The sequence below is a fragment of the Pongo abelii genome, chromosome 1 (genome assembly GCF_028885655.2).
Source record: "Pongo abelii isolate AG06213 chromosome 1, NHGRI_mPonAbe1-v2.0_pri, whole genome shotgun sequence".
Classification (NCBI taxonomy): Eukaryota; Metazoa; Chordata; class Mammalia; order Primates; family Hominidae; genus Pongo; species Pongo abelii.
Genome location: NC_071985.2, coordinates 169,503,172 through 169,524,537, shown reverse-complemented (window position 1 = coordinate 169,524,537; position 21,366 = coordinate 169,503,172). Strand labels below are relative to the sequence as shown.

Sequence of the window (21,366 nt, the reverse complement as noted above, 5' to 3'; positions counted from 1 at the left end):
CTTAAAGTGAATCATTCAATATTTTTTAGTATATTCACAGAACTGTACAACCATCACCACAATCTAACTTTAGAATATTTCCATGATCCTAAAAGAAACCCCTTACATTAGCAGCCAATCTCCCTTGCTTCCCTACCCCTTCAGCCTTAAGCAGCCGTTAGTCTACTTTCAGTCTCTACGTTTGTGTGGGTAGACTTTACATGGACCAAACGTCCAGTTTTGGTTGCCAGGCAGGGGAAGTTACATTTACCAAGTGAAACCACAGGATCATGAGAAGCAAAGTAAGGGCTGTGTCAGGAGCAGCAGAATTAGTATCCCATGCTTCTGTGTGCCTTGTCCTGAGCATGGGAGGTTTAAAGATGTCCTCATTGGTAAGGAGCCGCCAGTTGAATGGGGAAGATTGACACATGCAAAACCAGACAGTAACCATTAGGTGTTATAAAAGCTAACACAAAAGGAAAAAGAGATGGCCGTGGGAGCTCAGGGCCAGCCTGGGATAGGCGAGTGTGCCTGGGATGGGTGGTATGCCTGGCGAAGGCGTTCTGCAGAAGATTAGTGTGTCTTTCTCAGCAGACTCTCTGTCCACAGCAGACCAGGCTGTCAAAAAAAGGAGGCGACATTTCTCCAGGAGAATAGCTTCTTCATTTTCATGAGGGTAAGCAATCAGATTTCTTTTTTTATAAACATATTTGAACTTATATATCCAAATTAGTATCGTACCCTGCCAAATCGCCACTCTGGGAACCATGTGCACACACCAGTGATGCGTCTAGTGCTCAAAGCATTTGAAACTCCTCTATGGGAATTATCTTTCAGCCAGTCGGTTTATGGGTCACCTAGGAAAACCAGTCACATTATTTTATAGTCATGCCTCATTTTTCACCTAAAGCGATGTAACAAGATTTGATCACCCACTTTATTCATTAGACATGGCTCCAGCCAATTTTTGTCTTTTTCCAAAGTTCAAATCTATTCTCAAAGGATGAAATTTGTCATGACTGAGGACTTTCAAAGAAAGTGCCGCAGGCAGTAAAAACAGTTACCCACTAAAAGAGTTAGAGAGGTGTCAGCATTGTTTGAATAAATATGTTGTTTCCCAAGGTGATTGTTTTGAAGGAGATAATGCTAATTGAGATGAATGTACTCTGGCATAACTGTTTAAAGGGAGTTACTGTATTTTATACTGTTCAAGCACGTTGACCTGTAGAGAGGAGCTTAGGAGACAGTTCTTGCCGAGGCAGAGTCCGGCATTCTGCTTTCTGCAGCCTACCGCAGTGGCCTGGGGATACAGTTCTCTTCCATTCTGGTAAACATTTAAACCTGCTTTGGTGAGGTATTTAGGAGCTGTACAAAATGGGAAGATTTGTTGAAATATAAACCGACAAAATGGTCGAATACCCGGCCCTGACTGAGGAAGAGAGTCCTGTCAGCTCTAAACCATAGAACTTGAAACCCAAATGCTAAGCCAGTGCCCACCTCGACTGTGAAATTGTCCCCTGACTTCAGAGGCCAGAAAATTGATCTGGGATGGCATAACTGGGTGGGGACAGGGAAAGGCCTTTTGATTTAGCAATAAAACTATTAGGTTACACCACCTTCATGGGGACTTTGAAAAATGCATTCTGTGGAACAAGATGAAGTGCTTTTTAAAGGAAGATTTTGAAATGAAGCAAAAGGGAAATAAGTGTAGAAAACTCAGATAGAATCAGGGATAAGATTGGCACCTGTCATGAAAGCCCAGCTTCCTCTCTGGGCTGGGCCACACAGTTCACTCTAACCGCTTTGTGATCAAATACATGAGAAAATCACTTACCCCACAGTTTGCCATAGACAGCTCCTCCATATGTAGAAGTGGTATTCAAAAGAGTAATCGTAATATCTGCCTTGAAAGATTCTTGTGAGGATGAAATAAAATTTGTGAAGCACTTATTGTAGGGCCTGACACTGTAACTGGTTAGTAAAGAGAAGATTCTGATGATTCTATGATTATTATGATTATTCCAAATACTGAGGCCATTGGAAGGCAGCGGGAGGGGACAAGAAGATGGGCCTAGGGAGGGTCTTTGTGCCTCCTACCACCCTCACTTTTTGGCTGTCCTATGCTGCCTCTGTCCACACATTATCCCTTGGACTTTATCTGTCAGGCAGAGGTTCACAGTTGCTCTAAATCTCAGCCACAGGCCCATCAATCTGAGATCTTCACCTGTTTTGAATCACCAGCTAGCAGTGGCTAGCTAAGGATGGATATTTCAGGATGGATCTGTGGAATGGTTACTGGGCCCAGGCCAATGTCTTGCTGCAGATGGGAAGCTGCAAGAAATGTATGCTGGCATTTCTGGAAACCTCCTGGGACATGTGGATGTGTTCATTTGACAAGCATCGTGGAACACTTTTGTGTGCCAGGCACTGTGCACAGTGGTTGGGGGTACAGGATGAGTAAGACAAAGTCCTTGTGCTTCGGGTGCTCATGCTGGTGGAGGAGACAGGCACTCCATGGGTAGTTACAACAACAGGGTGTGAATTCTAGAACAGTCAGTCCTTGACTTACCATGGAATGATGAATTACAGTTGTTCAGCTTTACAGTGGTGTAAAAGTGATACACATTCAGTAGAAACCATACTTCGGATTTTGGATTTTGATCTTTTCTCAGGCTAGCAAAACGCAGGATGATACTCTAGGAGCAAGCCTCACCTCCCAGTCCACCATGCAGTCCCGAGGGTAAACGACCAATAGTGTACAATACAGGGTACTGTATTTAATAAATTATACGAGATCTTCCAACATTTTATTATGAATTAGGCTTTGTGTTCAATGATTTTCCCTAACTATAGGCTAAGGTAAGTGTTGTGGGCACACTTAAGGTAGGCTAGGCTAGGCCATGATGTTTGGTAGGTTAGGTGGATCAGATGCATTTTTGACTGATGATATTTTCAACTTACAATGGGTTCCAAATGGAAGTCAGGCCACTTGGTGGCTACCTAATTTTACCACATAACTTCAGTTCATAGTAGTGGGTTGGAAGTGAAGACTTTGAGACTTTGCTTCAAATCTCAGTTTCATAATTAATTGTACAATATCATGTATTCTGCTTAACTTATCTAAAACTGTTTTCTCACCAGTAAAGTGGGATTAATTCCAATATCTGCTATATCAGAGAATTTTATGAGGATTGAATGAAATAATGTACATATAAAGGTTTTGTGAATTCTAAGGTGCAACTCAAATATGAATTATTTGGTTGTTTTTGAAACTCCACTGTTGCTTCAGGGAAGTCACTCCACTGGACTAATTTAAGCCTCTTGCCAAAAACAAATCTCTACGCATGGTTTCATCTAGTTCTCTCAAAGTCCAAAACTCAGATGTGCCAAAGAATAATAAAAAAAAGTTACAGGCATTATGCCATTTTGAGAATCTTAGTGGAATATGAAAATTACATCTTTTATGTTAAAATTTATGTTAAAAGTATATATAATCTTTGGTGTGAGATCTGAGTTTGATTCCTGGACATGCTTGTTATTAGCTGTTTAATCTTGGGCAAATTGCTTGAGCTGCTTCTTTACTCATTTGTGAAATTAAAATAATATGTTTAGGGTTTTGATGGGAAATACAGACACTTTAAACTTCTTGGGAAAGGTTTCCCAGCCGTTACCCCCTCATTTTAACTTTTCTTCCCAGATTTGCCAATGACCTGTGAAGATGCTCTACACCTGTTAGCTTATAAATTTCAGAACAGAAATGTCTTTCTTACAGAGAGTGTTTCATGCACAGAGCCTGGGGGGAGGGAGAACTGTTCTATATAACTTTAGGTTTTCAATAATATGTCATCAGCCTGATACTTAATTTTCTCAAAAGAACACAGCAGCCAGCCCCAAAGTAAGCAAAATTGATGCTGAGTAGCTTAAGTACTGGTTACGGTGTTTGGTGTTTGTGTGCCAGCTCTACCCCTAACGGTTTTAGGATAGTAGTTCTGGTAAATAGTTGGTTAGGTCCACTTGCTCCAGAAACCTCCCTGAATAAGATTTGATGGGGTGCTTTCCATCCCTGAAACATTTACTGAACGTTTTCTTATTGCTTAATACGGTGCTGTGTATTTGGGGCATGCAGTAGTGCATAAAACGGTCTCTGCAAGTGGGCATTGCAATATAGTGTGAGAAGTGCCTCATTAGGGTGTATTGGGGGCCCTAGGGAGGGGAACACGCAGGGGTGGTCAGAGGAAGCTTCCCAGGGGAGATGTGTTTAAGCCAAGTCCTGAAGGATGATGAAGAGGAAGCCAGGAAAAAGTGTAGACACGGGGGTATGAAGAAGACATTCTATGTAGAGGGAGCAGCCCTTGCAAAACAAGGAGATCCTTGTAGAAAGTAAAACCACAGCCTTAGACTGTGAAGTAGGACTCATCCTAATTCCAGCATTGCAGGAAGGGAAGAGGGAGGCCACCAGTGACTCAGCTCCTTAACCCCTGAGGTCACACAGGTCCTTAACCCCTGAGGCTTTCTTTTATACACAGGCCAACGTAAGACCCAGTCTGGGAATTATCCTAAGGCCTGAGGGAAGGGGGGATTTTGGAGACAGGATCAAAAACCTAAAAAGCTATCTGTAGGCCTGGCGCGGTGGCTCTCACCTGTAATCCCAGCACTTTGGGAGGCCAAGGCAGGCAGATCACAAGGTCAAGGGATCAAGACCATCCTGGGCAACATGGTGAAACCCCGTCTCTACTAAAAATACAAAAATTAGCTGGATGTGGTGGCACATGCTTGTAGTCCCAGCTATTTGGGAGGCTGAGGCAGGAGAATCGCTTGAACCAGGGGAGGTAGAGGTTGCACTGAGCCGAGATTGCACCACTGCACTCCAGCCTGGCAACAGAGTGAGACTCCTTCTCAGAAAATGCTATTTGTAAGGATGATTGGGTTGAAGTATTTGCCCAGTAACATATTAAGGCCATCAGGAGCTGGATGTGGTGGCTCACACCTGGCCTGTAATCCTAGCACTTTGGGAAGCCAAGGTGGGCGGATCACTTTAGGTTAGAAGTTCGAGACAGCCTGGCCAACATGGTGAAGCCCCATCTCTACTAAAAATACAAAAATTAGCCGGGCATGGTGGTGCATGCCTGTAATCCCAGCTACTTGGGAGGCTGAGGCAGGAGAATCGTTTGAACCTGGGAGGCAGAGGTTACAGTGAGCCGAGATCACACCATTGCACTCCAGCCTGGGGAACAAGAGTGAAACTCTGTCTCAAAAAAAAAAAAAAAAAAAGGCTCTATCAGTTTGCTCTGACTCTTTAACCAGCAGGTTACATGACACGTAACACCATCTGCATGTGACCTACTGTCTTCACTGGGGCAAGCCTTCTAACTTGGGTCAACTGGCCTGAACCCATATGTAGAATGATTGATGTATAGTTCACTAAGTTAAATTATACATTTATAGATGCAAAAAAAAATTAGACATACAGTGTGGTTGTGTTGTATCCTACTGCTCTAATATTAGGAAAGGGGCTGGGATGCTAGGTCAGCTGTGACCCTCTTTTTCTCGTTTGCATTCATCTTTTTCTCTCTTACTCTCACCACTTTTCTACCTCATGCTGAGTAGCACCATGAAGACCCCTCCTTCATCACTCTGCCTGCAGTTATCCTGGGAAGCAATATAAGCTTTCAGCCTCAACCGTGCAGACTAACTGGCTCTACTTCCTTCACTATTGCAGTTTCTAGTTCTGTTCGTAATCGTTGCACAAGACTTTGTGCTATTGAAACTACTTGGAATGCCAGTTCCCAGGCAGAGTTCCCTCTGTTGCAGACACCTTGTGCTTTGGGAAGTTGTCTGCGATTAGGGGAGTAATTTTCTATTTGAGGTTGGTCTCAGGAAGGGAAACCACTCCTGACTCCTGCCTAAAAACTCGCCTCCTTGCTCAGAAACACTAATTACAGGGGTCGTTTGATGCTCTCACTTAAATATTTTAGTCACTCACACATTTATTGACTATCTGTATGTGCCCAACCCCATTCCAGGTACTGAGGTTAAAAATGAGTGAGATGCAGTCTCTCCATACCACTGAGCAAAGGAGGAAGCTTGTTTGTATATATGGAGCCATGGCCCATGTAGGGTTACTTAATGCTAGAAACCAAACACTCTGAAGCAAAGAAAAGGTGTAGGGGGTTGGGGGGCAGGGTGGGGGAATAGTCTACCCAGAGTGCCTGTCACTCAGACCAGCCACTCTGCTGCAAAAGGAGTTGGCTTATCTTTTTTTTTTTTTTTTTTTTTGTTAAAAGCACTTAGCAGTTTCCTAGGGCTGCCATCTGCCGTAACAAACGGTGTGGCTTAAAACAATGGCTATTTATTCTCTTGCACTTCTGGCAGCTTAGAAGTCTGAAATCGAGGTGGCAGCAGGACCATGCTCCCTCTGAAGGCTCTAGGGGAGAATCTTTCCTTGCCTCTTCCTAGCTTCTGGTGGTGGCTAGCAATCCTTGGTGCAATGTAACTTCAATCTCTACCTCTGTCTTCACATGGTATTCTTCCCTATGTATCTGTTCTGTCTCTGTCTCCAAATTTCCCTCTCCTAAATCCTGTCATTGGATTTAGGGCCACCCTAATCCAGTATGCTCTCATTGTAACTTGATTACATCTGCAAAGACCCTATTTCCAAATAAGGTCACATCCCCAGGTACCTGGGTTAAGACTTCAATATATCTTTTCTTTTTTTTTTTTTTTGGAGGGGGCGGGAGTATTGCACCATTCAACCATGACATCTATGCTCTGTCCACCAAATGCAGGTGGGTTTTGTACAGACACCAAAGCACATATACTTTGCACTTGGGCAGTAGCCCTTTGGGAGTCACTTGGGATCTATTTCCTCTTAATTTTCTTCAAGTTTAAACAAATTTCATCATCCAAAGGAGCCATACGTAGCCCAATGATGAGAAACATGAGCTTTGGCTTTAAAACTGGTGTTGAAGCCTGCCTTTCCAATTTATTGTGAGTCCTTGAGCAACTCATGTAACTTCTCTAATCCTCAGTTTCCTTATTGGTAAAATGGGAATAGTGAGAATACCTACACCACTGAGTTGTTATTAAGCCTGCATGAAAACCTACAAGTAATGATATTCACTGTGCTGAGCACTTTACATGATCTCATATAATCTTTTCAACAACTCTTAATTGATTGGTGTTTAGACTCCTGTTTTACAGATGCAGAAATAGAAGCTAAGTGATTTGCCCAAGATCTCCAAGATATTAAAAAGTATCAAGAGTTGGAATTTGAACCTGGATTTCCACTGTGCTCTATTCCTTAAGACCCTTTGAATAGTTATCTAGCACTATAGTCTAGGGGTTCCTAAACTTTTTAAGTGAAAGTCCCATTTTTTATATCCCTAAAGCCTTGCTCTCACTGAAGTCTTGTTTGAAGCCAAGAGAGAATGCCTTGCTGCTGCCCCCACGAGCCACTGCCCATCTCAGGAATTCCCACAGATGCCCACATTTACTCACATGCTGTTTTAAAAGCTTTTGTCTATTGAGTATTTGCTGTTCACCTGGCTGCATATTACATTACGTGGCAAGGTAGCATGATAGTTACATGTCTGGGCTCTGGAGACAGACTGTGTATGACCTGGTTGTCTTCTTAGAGCAAGCCTTCTAACTTGGGTTGGCTGAACCAAATCTATATGTAAAATGAATGATAAACAGTTCACTAAATCAAAGCCCATCTCCACAATCTACCTGACCTTGGACAGATGACATAATCTCTGTATCCCGCATTTTCCTTATCCCTAGGATAAGGGCTGAGAATAATAAGCCCCTATACAATTGTTGTGAAGATTAAATAAGTTAATGCTTGTAATGCATTTGAAACATGACCCAGCACATTGTGGCCTACTGAATTTATCTTCTACTATATACAACAGCCTTTGAGCAGGCATCATTGTCCTTACTATTTTACAAATCAAGAAACTGAGGCCAGAAAGGCCATACACCACTAGAAGGTTCGAGCAAAGCAAGGATTCAGACTCAGGCCTGTTTGACTCCAGAGCCCAGTGGTTACAGCAGGGACTGTACTTGATTCTTTAAATCCTCCTTCTGCTACCTGTCCCATTCCTCCAGTGCCTGGACCATTGGAGATGTTTAATCAGTATTTATCCACAGATAAACCCATTGCATCTATGCCCTCCTACCTAGGCTTACCTGCTTTCGAGATCAGGGGATGTGTTAGAAGGATGTGATCAGTCCTTATCAATACCCTTTCTGTTTTTAGTAGTTTGGATAACATTTATTGAGTGACTACTATATGGCCAGGCATTGTGATATGCATTTCACACATACCTTTCCTCATTTGCTTTCAGAACCTTTTAAAGGAGGCTTCACTCTCTCCATTTTATGGAAACTCTGGCTTACAAGGACCCTATAGAAAAGGATGTTCCCTCTTTGTGGCCACCTTCATTCATGTCCCTTACAGCTGGACATTCTATTTTGGCCAGACCATATAATTGAAAATGATCTTAATAATGAGACAAACAGAAAATAACCTCACCATTTCTCACCTCTTCTTCTTTTTTTTTTTTTTTTTTTTGAGACAGAGCCTTACTCTGTTGCCCAGGCTGGAGTGCAATGGCGCGATCTCAACTCACTGCAATCTCTGCCTCCCGGGTTCAAGTGATTCTTCTGCCTCAGCCTCCTGAGTAGCTGGGATTACAGGCCCTGCCACCACGCCTGACTAATTTTGTATTTTTAGTAGAGACGGGGTTTTGCCATGTTGGCCAGGCGGATCACTTGAGGTCAGGAGTTCTCTCCTCTTCTTAAAAGCCCCAGAGTCCCACCATATTTTAATTATTTGATGGAGGGCCAACCACTGCCTGCCACAAAACTTAAAGGGGCACAATTTTCCTTGTGATCTTGGTGAAGGGAGCCCATAGAGTTGTGCAAGGCTGCTCTGGGCAGAGGTGAGTGAAGCACTGCCCCTTATGAGGCTGCTGGCAATCTTGCTTGTTTTTCCATTTTCCACCACAAGAGGGAAACATATGACCGTGAATGATTTGAAAATAAAGCGATTCCTTAACTGGTTCTCTTTTTACCAAAGAATTTTAATAATTGTGCTCCTGGTAAGCTAGAATGGGGAAAGTTCTTCTGTTAGCGCCAAGTGAATATTCTTAAGGGATTGAAATTCAAATTGTCTTGAGAATTCTCCAAAAAGGAAATAAAAGACATAGAAAAATGTTATATGAACCACATAAATGGCTGTTTTTATAGGTCAAAATGTTTGAATATGGGTCATTTCTGATGAAACAGGAGACTTCTTCACATGTGCCTTACTTATGAAAAGGGGTTCCTAAGCCTTGCACATCTTCAAATCGAGGAGATTGTTTTCAGACGTAACCACATGGGTTCAGAATGGCAATTGTGCAGATGGGGAATGCCTTCCATGGCTTCTGTCTGCCCTGTGAGTGCTCATAGCTCTCTTGTAGGCTCCCAGATGAGTACTTTTTATTCCATTTTAAAATGATTTGTTGGCTTATCTATCTCTCCTTCTGCACCAAAGGTTTCTTGGCAACTTGAGTCTTCCTGAGGTGTACAGTGCCTGGTGAAATGAATACAACACATCAGTTTATGTAGGAAATATTGGGTAGATGGATGGGTAAACAGATGGACAGCCAACTGACGCATGCTAAAGGTTGTACACTCTCTGAGGCAGCTGTTATGTTTGTTTTTATTTTCAAAATCTACTTCAGGAATCTTTGTGAACATGGGATTCTGTAGAGCTCTAAGACATCTGGCCCTTGTAATTCTTCTGACCTTGTACCTTCTTCCAATTTTAATGTAATTTCTCCTTTTCTTTAGAGAACATTTTCTAACTCTACTAAAATGCACATAGCCAATGGCCCGTCCCAATAGTTGGGTATGAAACACGCCTGCATGTTTACAGATTCAGAGCAGTGCTAAAGGCTAATACTTACGCAAGGCTCGCAAAGCACTAGAACCAGCTGGTGCTAAGCTCTTTACATTTGTAAACTCCGGTCTCTTAATACAACAAATCTATGCAGTAGCTACTACTTTCAATCCCTGTTTCAAAGGTGAGAAAATAGAGGCATGAAGAGCCTACATTCCTTGCCCACAGTCCCCTAGTCAGAAAATGGTACTCAGCCTGTCTCCTTGCTGTGGACTGAGGGAGCTCAAAGGAGAAGGGGAGGAAGTGTTCTCTCTTCCTTTTCTTGCCTGTACGGGACAGCAGGTGAGGCCTGGCTCACAGCTGGCAAACAGGACCCAGGTACTACGGAGCCCTGGTCAGCCCTGTAAAGAGATGTAAGCGGCTGTAAGTAACAGAAGCCCAGTTAGGGTTCAGTGAGCCCCCATGAGGCCTGACACACAAGGACTGCACACAGAGAGAGAGGCGTCTCCTGAAGCCACAGGCAGTGGGGCAGATGGACTTCAAGACCCTGAGACACATGTTGGGAGGCCAGGCGGACGGATCACTTGAGGTGAGGAGTTCAAGACCAGCCTGTCCAACACAGTGAAACCCTGTCTCTACTAAAAATACAAAAATTCGCAGGGCATGGTGGCACACACCTGTAATCCCAGCTACTCAGAAGGCTGAGGCACGAGAATTGCTTGAACCTGGAAGGCAGAGGTTGCAGAGATTGCACAACTACACTCCAGCCTGGGAGACAGAGTGACTCTGCCTCCCAAAAAAAAAAAAAAAGACCCTGAAACAAGAGGAACCCAGGCAGCGTCTCCTGTTTATCTCAGCACATCTGTTTCATTTTCCTCTCTCTCTGCTGACCCATTTGTCAATGGAAGTTAGGTTTCTCAGTGTGTTATTATTATTTTTTTTTACAAACTCATTTAATCAAGCACCTATGAATATTTCAAATTTTTAAGTCAAATATTTGTTTTCTTTTAAAATTCCTTGTCTAATAAGGAAAACTTTTCAAGTATTCAAGTTGTTCTCATGTAATCAAATAATAACAGCAGGGCATACTATAGCCGCCCTGGTTTCAGAACTATCTGTAAATTGCTTCATTCAAACATGACTACAACAAGTAAAGTAGAGCTGCTATCATTATCTCCATCTTGACAGATGAGGAAATGGAAGCACAAAGAGGTTAAGTAACTTGTCCAAGATCATATTACTAGTAACTGGTGGAATAAGGGTTCATACCCTGTCACTTTGGCCTTAGAGGCCATTCCCTCAACTGCTATAGTATACTGTCTGCATGTAATGACTTAAACTTATAAATATAATACAGTCCAAGTTTTCTGGAATGTTCCACTAATGTTTATAATTTTGATAAAATTCTTCTCATAAAATTCTTCTCATACCTCCTTAAACTTAAAATCTTGTCTAAATAAGTAACACAACCTGCACTTAATTATAAACTGGAACCACAAGGCTAATCTTTAAACTAATATCCCACATTTCTTAAATGTATTTCAAATACCAAATATACCTAGTTTCCCCCCACTTACTCCAAAAATATTAATACTATGTTCATTTTATTATTTGTATCCTATGTGATATACATCACCTGTACACTTAATTTTAAGAGAGTATGTTTTAAAATGCCTACTTAAAAAACCATCCTCTCACCTCAAGTGATGAGGGGTTACCTTTCCAGCTGAATTGGGGTGACACCAGCTGGGTGAGGTGTGGCTTGGCCAAGGGTCTGGATGTGGAGGCACTGAGTCCAGAATACCAGCACCAAAAGGGATTCTCCAGTGGCTTGTGTTCCCAGCCCCTGTTCCCTGATTCTCAGGTCTGATGAATCTGCAAGCCCTACCTACATGAGAAGATTCATCTAACCTATTTTCTGCTTGATACTATTTTGAATTCTTTTCTGATTCTTCCCGTACATCAGATCCACAACTGTTAGAGATGTATGAATGATCCCGAGTTGGATCCTGCATAGCTGTCACGGACTCTCACATATTGTCAGGCTGTCAGCAGCAGTTCTGTGGATATTCTCATGCCTCAACTGTTCTTGCCCCACAGCTCATAAGTTTACCTGTCTTTCTGGTTCAAGGGCTAACCTAATCTGACTAGTATACTTTCGAGTCCCAATTCTGGATTCCAAGGAGAGAAAACATGAGTGGTCCAACTTTAGTCAGGTGTCTACCCCTTTTGCTCATGGCCTGGAGTCAGGGTCCTGGAGTAGAGACCTGGCCTCAGGCCTTCACTGTCATGGAATAGTTGGGGGACAGTTCTCAGAGAAGAGAGGAGATAAGTAGAAAGCACAGTATGGAAAAAGGGTCAGAGGAAAGAGGTTGTTCAAGGAGTATCTTCACAGTAGGAGGGGGAAAAAAAAAAAACAAAGGCAGTGCTCAAACCGGGCCAAGAACTCAAAGTTGAAGTTGTGTGTAGAAAACTGACAGAGGAACAGTGCTGTACCAGATCACATTGACTGGGACCCTCAAAGCCACCCCAGCTAAGGATGGAACCATTTTTGCAAGCCTTGGTTAATCTTTTTCCAGTCTTACTTCTCCAAGCCATTCAAGGCACCACTGCCAGCCAGTCAACTTTCCAAAAACATATTGGTTTATATTCTTTTTGCTTACAAATTTCCATAGTTCCCCAGCACTTTCAAAATAAAGTATAGCACGGTTCACAAGGCTCCGTAGACTTGCCCCATCTATTTCTCCAGTCTCATCCCTGTCACTGCAACCTCTTCAGAGCCACAGCTCTGTAAACACACCTTCAGGATAGCACCAAGGCCACCATGCTGTGGTGGCTGCTTTCTGATGTGAACTTTTTGAGAACAGAGGCCCATCCACCTTTGTTTCTATCTCCAACCCCACTCAGAATGTGAAAAAAAAATTGTATCTTTACATCATTTTCCAGTTCATAAAGGCTTTCCTAGACATTCACTGAGGCAATCTTCGCAAAAACCTTGGGAGACAGGTATTATTTCATGAAGAAATTGAGGCTCAGAAGGACAAGGGGGCTGACAATGACTGATAATCTACCTTATACCAGGCACAGTACTGGGTGTTTTCACATGTGACCTGTTTTCAGTTTTCTGAACAAACTTCAGAGCTGTCCCCATTTTATAGGCTCAGATGAGTTAAGTAACTTGATCTAGATTGTACCACTCATACATTTTACAGTGAAAGATTTGAGCCCTGGTTGTATCTGGCTACTGAACCTGTTCCCTTCCCATTAGAATGTAGTGCCTTGCCTGGGGCTGAGCATTTACTACCTGCTTAGTTACTGGTGGCTGGAGAGATGAATAACCGTTTTCCACTCTTGGGGACAAACACTTCAAGCCCTCTGGAACAGGCACCTGCAGCCATCACAAGCATAGGGCCTTGGGCTGGGGGGTATAATTAACCCTGCTGCTTTAAGCCAAATTTCTGCCTTTCTTTCTAGTGCTTATGCCTGGAAATAGGGTTATCAGGCCCATCCCTTATGCCCACTCCTGGGACATTTGCTAAAAAAGAACTGTTGGTGTGAAGAGGTGAACCCATTCAGGCCAGCCCTTATATGGGGCCTGGGACACCATTATTAACTGTCCATTAAATATTTTTTAAAGAAACATAAGAAAGAGTGAATAAAGGATTGGTAAGTCTACGGTTTCTGCTGTGCTCTACTGGGAAGGTATCACTGCTGATGCGAATGGGAGATGGAGTCTTTGCTAGGCTGGGAGCGAAGGGGTTCATAACTCTGCCATTGTGAAATTGATTAGACCCAAGACCAGTATGAAAGTTCCTTGTCTGAAGGGAGTAATCCTTAAATCCCCCATATGGTTTAAATGTAATTTGTGTCATTGTGAAGGAGTACTGGCAATGCAGGCGAATTCATTAGGCCAAATTGGGTTCGCTATGCTCGACAGTAACGTTTCTGAAGATGAAGTTCAACCTTTGCTGGAGAGCTAAAACAAATGAGTTTCTTAATAGCTGCCCCACTTAGTCTGAGTGTCTTAGGAAGCTTAATGTTTTTAATGTCTCTTCTTTTTTTACTATACTTCGCAGTCCATCTAACATTGCTGCTTCTGGTAATATTTTTATATGGGGTTGAGTTCTATAGTGTTCATAAAATTATGATCAGGCCCATTTTTAGAATAGAAGCTTTTCTAGGGCAAGGATTATGTCCTTTTGGTATAGTTTTGCATGTTGACAAACACCATGCCTGGCATATGTCATTGCTTAAAATGTTGCTCTCATAGTTCTGCCCTCAGAAAGAACTTCACCGAGAGACTGGCAGGCTGCCAGCAGAGACCATGCTGGAGTGTGGTGTATTATGTGGGCAGAGAGGCTTTGGTATGGGATGTGGGAATGTCCTTGTGCCCAAGTACCCCCAAATTTACCCTGGGATTTCAAGATCTCATTAAGAAAACTACCAATTACGTGGTTGGCTGCTCTGTTATTCCAATGAAAAGATTATTGGAATGATATTTTATAAATCTGGATCTATTATCGAATATGTCAAGACACACATGCCAGCCTAATTTACTAGCCCATATAAAACCAGGGAAAACTTGGCACAGAACTTACAAAATAGGAATTTAAAAAACCATTTGTAGTAAGTTGAAAAACAGTGGTTATGTAAACTGTTAATAATGCATGCTTGCTTTTTCAATTAATTTCTAAAGAATTTGACTTTTGAAAACAAATTAAGAGCCCAAAATAAGCTATAAAAAGTAGTTGTCTTTTGGCTGACTGGTTTTCAACACAATAGATGTGTTTTGTCAATCGTGTTAATGTTATGTCTCGAGGTATTTCCTGCACATGGGCCAGGCCCATTTGTCATTTGAAGGGGCTCCCTTTGCCAGTGGCCTACTTTCTGCTCGTGAGCCTATTACTCCTGCTGGTCTTGTGTAGAGCAGCCCCAGAACACAGGGGCATTCTTGATAGAGGGCAGTTGACAGCTACCAGTGCCTGTCTACTTTCGGATGCTCCTTGACAAGTTAGTATAAAAAGATTCAGATTTTGTTGCTCAAGGGATGATTCACTTTTCCCTTGAAAACCTTAATTCCTCGGTGCATGCTTGGTCTGTTGTCCAGGCTGGAGTACAATGGCACAATCTTAGCTCACTGCAACCTCTGCCTCCCAGGTTCAAGCAATTCTCCTGCCTCAGCCTCCCAAGTAGCTAGGACTACGGGTGCACGCCACCATGCCTGGCTAATTTTTGTATTTTTAGTAGAGACAGGGTTTCACCATGTTGAACAGACTGATCTCGAACTCCTGACCTCAGGTGATCCACCCACTTTGGCCTCCCAAAGTGCTGGGATTACAGGTGTGAGCCACCATGCCTGGCCGAGAACACACATGTATGTATTTAAATAGATCATTAATAAAATCTCAGGGATCAAATGGAATTGGATATGAAATTTATTTAGGTAAAATGTTTTTAAACATCCTAGTTTCTTCAAATACAAAGGACTTAAACTGCTTCCCTCAAAACATTTTATTGAGTCAAGTATGCTTAAAACTGAGAAAATTTTAAAAACTAATCTCATGTTCATATTATTTTTCTAAATAATAACTTGATCCAACCCTGTGTACTCAGAAAAACATATGTATATTTTTTTCCGTGTTTTGCTTACATTTTTAAGGATTTGGTGCATCCTCATGCCTGTTTTTTTGTGTATTCAAAGGAATGACCAAGCTGTTGGTTATTCAGGGCAACTTTGGAGGTATCTGTTCTTCTAGAACTGAACACTATTTTGTTAAATCTTTGATGGCCAGTGAATAAATCTGTTAGATCATTTTTTTCCTGATAGATTGCATGTGTGAAGTAAAAAAAATTTCTTAGGTTTCAAAATGACAGTGATGTAAGAAAACCAGGGGTAACTTAAGCTCCCTCACTTCCATTTTAAGATTGACCTTTACCTTGCTAGGTGGCATGGAGCAACTTTAGCTGCAGATGGCCTTCTCAGAGATGAATGCCCAGAGAGGCTCTGGTTTAAGGGGTGGCAGGAGCAGTGAGAGCCACACCAGGGTGTCTTGTTCACAAATCTGCTTCGTGGGACTGCATTTGCCCTCTTTGCCTGGGCTCTGAGAGTGGAGCCTGTCAGCCACCTGGTGTTTACAGCTGAAGTTGGCTGCATGCAGCACTCCTTGGAGCTATCTCTACCCTAACGGGGAAATGAGACAAAAATAATTGAAGGGTATTTGGCTTGGTTAAGTGGGCAGAAGTGTCCTCATCAAAACAACTTTGAAGACCTGCTTTGTGTGTGGGTGCGAGTGGGTGTGTGGCCCTTAACTTGTTCACAAGGGACAACAACAACAAGGAATTAACCAAGCTTTCTCATTGAGAGTGATCATCCAGGCAAACCCTCTATTTTAGTTACTCATACGACACTGTTGCAGCTTCAGGTTGGACAGACCTATTTTGGAGTCCCTTGACTACTTTCTGGACACCCTCACTGAGCCAGTCGGTGGAAGTGAAGGATGAGTGATTTTGAAGAATGGATTTCTGGGACATATAGAAAAATGGAAGAAGGTCCTCTCCCTCTGTTGACTTTTGCTACAGCTCCCTACCACGATCAGAAACCAGGAACAAGTGGATTACGGAAGAAAACCTATTATTTTGAGGAAAAGCCATGCTATCTGGAGAATTTCATCCAGAGTATATTCTTTTCCATAGACCTAAAAGATCGCCAGGGATCATCACTGGTGGTTGGTGGAGATGGGCGGTACTTTAATAAATCAGCAATAGAAACAATAGTGCAGATGGCAGCTGCCAACGGGGTGGGTATATGATAAGTATTGTTATGTTTCTGGCTCTCCAAATAACCTTAATTTTACAGAAGTATGCAAACGTACAAGGATTTATATGTGGTATACACTTCAATTCTACTAACATCCAGCTAAGTTTCATTGTAACTTCAGTGATTGTATATTGTGAAAATACTTCAGAAATTACATTACCCACACTGGGATACAGGAATGTTAAGTTCAACTTCTTAGGTATTATGCTCTGTTCTGTTGCTTGACAAAGTACCTGTTGCTTTTTAGACATTTAAAGCACACTCCCGGTCTTAAGCTGTTTTATCTACATTCTAACTAGCTTCAAGGGGCACCCTGTCCTATGTAAGAGGGCTCTACTGAATGGTGGAGAGAAGAGGATTTTGTTTTCTTTCAATGGCTTTCTTGTTGAAGTTCAGTCACTTGTCAAACAGGAAAACAAAAGCCAGGGCATGCTGTTGTTTATGGATCCTGGTAGTCACGCAGAAATGCTAGGAGGAGGTTGGAAAATGTTAGGTGTGAGCTTTTTGAGAGGACCTGTTACAGGGGCACCTGCTTATAATGACCTTGGACACAAAGAAGCCCTGTGCATGGTGAATTTGTGCAGCAGGGTAGAGATAATAACTCCTGTAAGACTATAGTATGAGGAGGCTCTGCTAAACCTCTGCATCGTGAAAAACCGTGTTGGCTGGATTAAGCAAATGAGAAGGAATATTGTACCAGAAAGCATTGATCTTGATAATCTAACAATTCACGCAGCCCACTGGTTTACAGGAAGGTGGGCATCAGGACATGGATGTTTTTTGCTCTGCAAATTCCTCTGTGGGACCAAAAATACATTTTTAATGTTTTAGATAATGATTAGCAATTAGTTGGAGCACGTAGTCCTTCAGTACCCGCAAATTTTAAAATCTGTTGTATTTCTTTTCTGGAAGAGATTCTGATTCTTACAAGATAAAATTTAGTATTGCAACTAAATGTGTTAGGCATTCATTTTCAGTGTATTTTCAAAATATGCTGAGCAGGTATGTTTGCAGAAGCAAAATTAAAATAAAGCAAAACAAAATAAAATGTACCAGCACACTAAATTTTAAAGTGTTTGTAGATCCTATTGTTTATAATTAGAGTTTTCCTGATACTCAGTTTCAGAATCTGAATGCCTCTCATGTAAAAGTTGCTGATAAAGCACTCAAATATGAAATTATTATGAAGCGTACACATTTTTAAGATAAAATGTGACATGCCATAAATTTTTTCTTTGAGGAGAGCTGCAAAGGGAACGGTATTAAGATGCTTTTAATCTTTTGAGAGGGAACGAATGGAACATTATTTCTCCACATATATCTAGACTGTTGAGTGGATCTGGTACACTGTCCCCGTTGCTGTGATATATTTGGCTCCATTTCATTTTTGTGTGGAGCTGAAGGATGTGGAAGAAGTGGTAGGAATGTGTAATTCAGGCAGACCCTACAGACTTTCTCAGGTTTGCCCTCTGAAGGTTTGCTAAATAATACATTTAAATGATAATAATTGACTAAATATGGTAGCTGCCTATTTGTTAGAGCTGTTGGCAGCCCAAGCAATATTTTCAAGTCTTTTCAAGGTAAGCTTAGAGGTGACAGCCACCTTATTAAAAATAGGACTGCATTTAAAACAGTCATGCTAACCAACTGAATTGCTTAAAACATTAGTGGACTGATAAAGCACTTCAATCTGATGCACTTTAAACCTATGAAATTCTAAAGGGTTTGATTTCTTCTCTTTCTAACATATCCTAAATTCTGACTGTTTTAACATGCCTTTGATTGTGGGTAGGACTGCAGGGAGGAAATCTAAAGGAAGGATAATTATTGCCACAGATTTTGACAAAAGTCAGTGCTCCTTTCTCATTTTCATTAATACCCACTGTGCCCATAAGCTGATTCTTGGAGGGCTTTTCAGCCCACTGAGCTAAATGGAGATCATTTTATTTTTTTCCCTTTACCATACTTTATCTGGTACATTTATGGGTTATAAGTTTCTCTTCATTTTTATTTACATAGAGCTCTCTGCTTTTAAAGGACATTTTATTGCGCAAAATAAGATATTGACGGGCCCCTTTTAGAATATTGATATCTCATTCAGTCCCCAGAGCTCTAAACTGAGAGGTAAGTTTAGAGGTAAGAGCAGGACCCATGTGCATGATTACAGGACAAAGAAAATGGAACTCGTTTTTTTAATGAAACCTAAGAAAATACCAAGCCCTGTTTTCAATTAAAAGGAATATTTAAAGTTTACTCCCTGCCATGTTTGACTATTAGATGTTTGGAGAACAATGAAGTAACCCATTTTGGTGGGGAGGCATGAGTTTTAAGGAAGGAAGTCGTGGGAAAGGAAGGCAGGCAGGGGAGGCCATTTGAGGATGGACTCTTAGTGCCTGGCTGAGGGGGTTATCTCTAACTTGAGAGCCAGGAAAGGTAAAATATACATAACATCAGATTTACCATTTTAACCATTTTCAGTTTATGGTTCCCTGGCATTAATTACACTCACAATGTTGTACAACCATCACCACTATCCATCTCCAGAGCCTTTTTAAAAAATCATCCCATACAGAAACTCTCTACCCATTACACAATCATTCCCCATTTCCACTCCCACCAGCCTCTGGTAACCTCTGCACTACTTTTCTGTCTTGATGCATTTGCCTATTCTAGTTATGTCATAGAAGCAGAATCAGACAATCCTTGTCCTTTTGCATCTGGCTTATTTCACTTAGTGTAATGTTTTCCAGCCTTATCCGGGCTGTACAATGTGTCAGAATTTTATTCCCTTTTTTTAAGTTAAAAAATATTTATCCTTATGACCTGGCAGTCACATGAGAAAAAAAAAAAGAAAAAAATTATCCTATGTATGTCCTTCCAATCACATCCATATCTATAGATTGCAATGTCATCTTTGAGTACAGTGACAAATTCTTTAAAAAGTTTTAATTGTGGTAAAAACATATAATAAAATTTACCGCCTTAACCATTTTTAGGTGTGTGGTTCAGTGATGTTAACGAAACATTGTTGTGCAACATATCTCTAGAAATTTTTCATCTTGCCAAACTGAAAGTCTATGTCCATTGAACAACTCTCCATCTTTCCCTCTTCTGAGCCCCTGGCAACCACCATTGTACTTTGTGTTTCTATGGTGTTGACTTCTTTAAATACCTCATGTAAGTGGAATCATACAGCATTTGTCTTTTGTGACAAATGCTGTATGACAAATTTCACTTAGCATAATGTCCTCAGGGTTCATCCATCTTGTGGCATATGGCAGGACCCCCCCACACACACACTTTTAAGGCTGAATAATATTCCACTGTGTGTATACGCAATATTTTGTTTATCCGTTCACCTGATAGACGTTAGTGTTCTTTCCACCCTTTGACTTTTGTGAGTAATACTGCTATGAAATTTGGTGTTTAAGTGTCTGTCTACGTCCTGCTTTCAATTATTCAGGTATATACCTAGAAGTGGAATTTCTGGGAAGGTTTTGGAGTCAGAAAAGGGACACAGAATTATGATTTAGAAAGATGAACTAGATGGGTTTGAGTAGGTCAGATGGATCCAGCCAGGGTCGAGTAAGAGCGATTCCTGTGGAAGAGAGGCAGGGGAGATTGAGTTAGGAGCTGTTGCAGTGGTCCAGGCATCTTTAAGGGAAGGAGGGTAATAGAGCAGTGTCTCCCCTGTATCAGATCGAGAGCAACATTCCTGAGGGTGATTCCCAAGAAAGAGCCCGATCTGGAAGGGGAGTTCTTCCACCAGATGTACCTCTTCTTGGGCTCAAGAGAGAAGCTACCTTGCTTCTATCTCTCAACTTTCCTTCTTACTCTTACCCTTGGCATAATCCCCTCAGCCTGGAACTATTGCAAATCTCACCCTAAGGAATGGTAGAATTAAGAGGTGACATGGGTGGTGTAGCTTAATATCAGCCTCTCCTTCCACACCAAATACAATCTATATAAAAATTGGTATGCTTGGTGTGTAAATACAACTCGACAAGCCACCCCTAAACCCCTCCTATGGACATTCTGGAACTGCCTAAACATAGGCTTTTATTCGCATCACAACCACACCTGGAAACTGCTGGAAGGTGAAATGTCGCTGTGTTGAGTCAGGAGGTTTCAATACTTTCCCCCACCATGGCCACTAATGTGCTGTGTGGCTTTGTCATGTCATCTATGCCAGTGTCTGCCATAGCACCTTTCCATTAATGCTTGTTATTATTGCTGCTGGGTGGAGGCAAGAATGAATGAATGGGCAGGATCATGGTAACTCTGGACCTCAGCTTCTTCATGTTTGCAGTGGTACTTGGGAGGAGCAAATGTGGGAATGGATCAAAAGTACCATGGGATGTAGAAAGCACTCTGTAGCTCGGTAACAATCATCGGTATTGATTCCACACTATCTGCAGGTTCCTGTAGTCTAAAATGCAGCCTACTGATGGCATCCACCCTGGTGGTTACCATTTCCTGGGGAAGGCAGGATATAACCAATATATTAGGGGAGCTACAACAGAAATTGTTCAGAGATCAACATATGAGAGCTAAGAGGTAACTGAAGTGAACTAGCTGCTCCCTGGGAGGTGGTTGGTAGTGGAGTGGTTGACAGTTTTCAGTGAGCTCTGGGAAGGGTGGCAGAGCCAACAGTCCCAGAGAAACTCTCCCCAGGGAATCC

At 41.9% G+C, this 21,366-nt stretch overlaps 1 protein-coding gene across 1 annotated transcript in view; it reads left to right on the top strand.

Moving 5' to 3' along the window:
- PGM1 (phosphoglucomutase 1) overlaps window positions 1–21,366 on the top strand; it is a 66,637-nt gene that overhangs the window by 13,620 nt on the left and 31,651 nt on the right. The gene's annotated exons all lie outside the window — the stretch shown is intronic.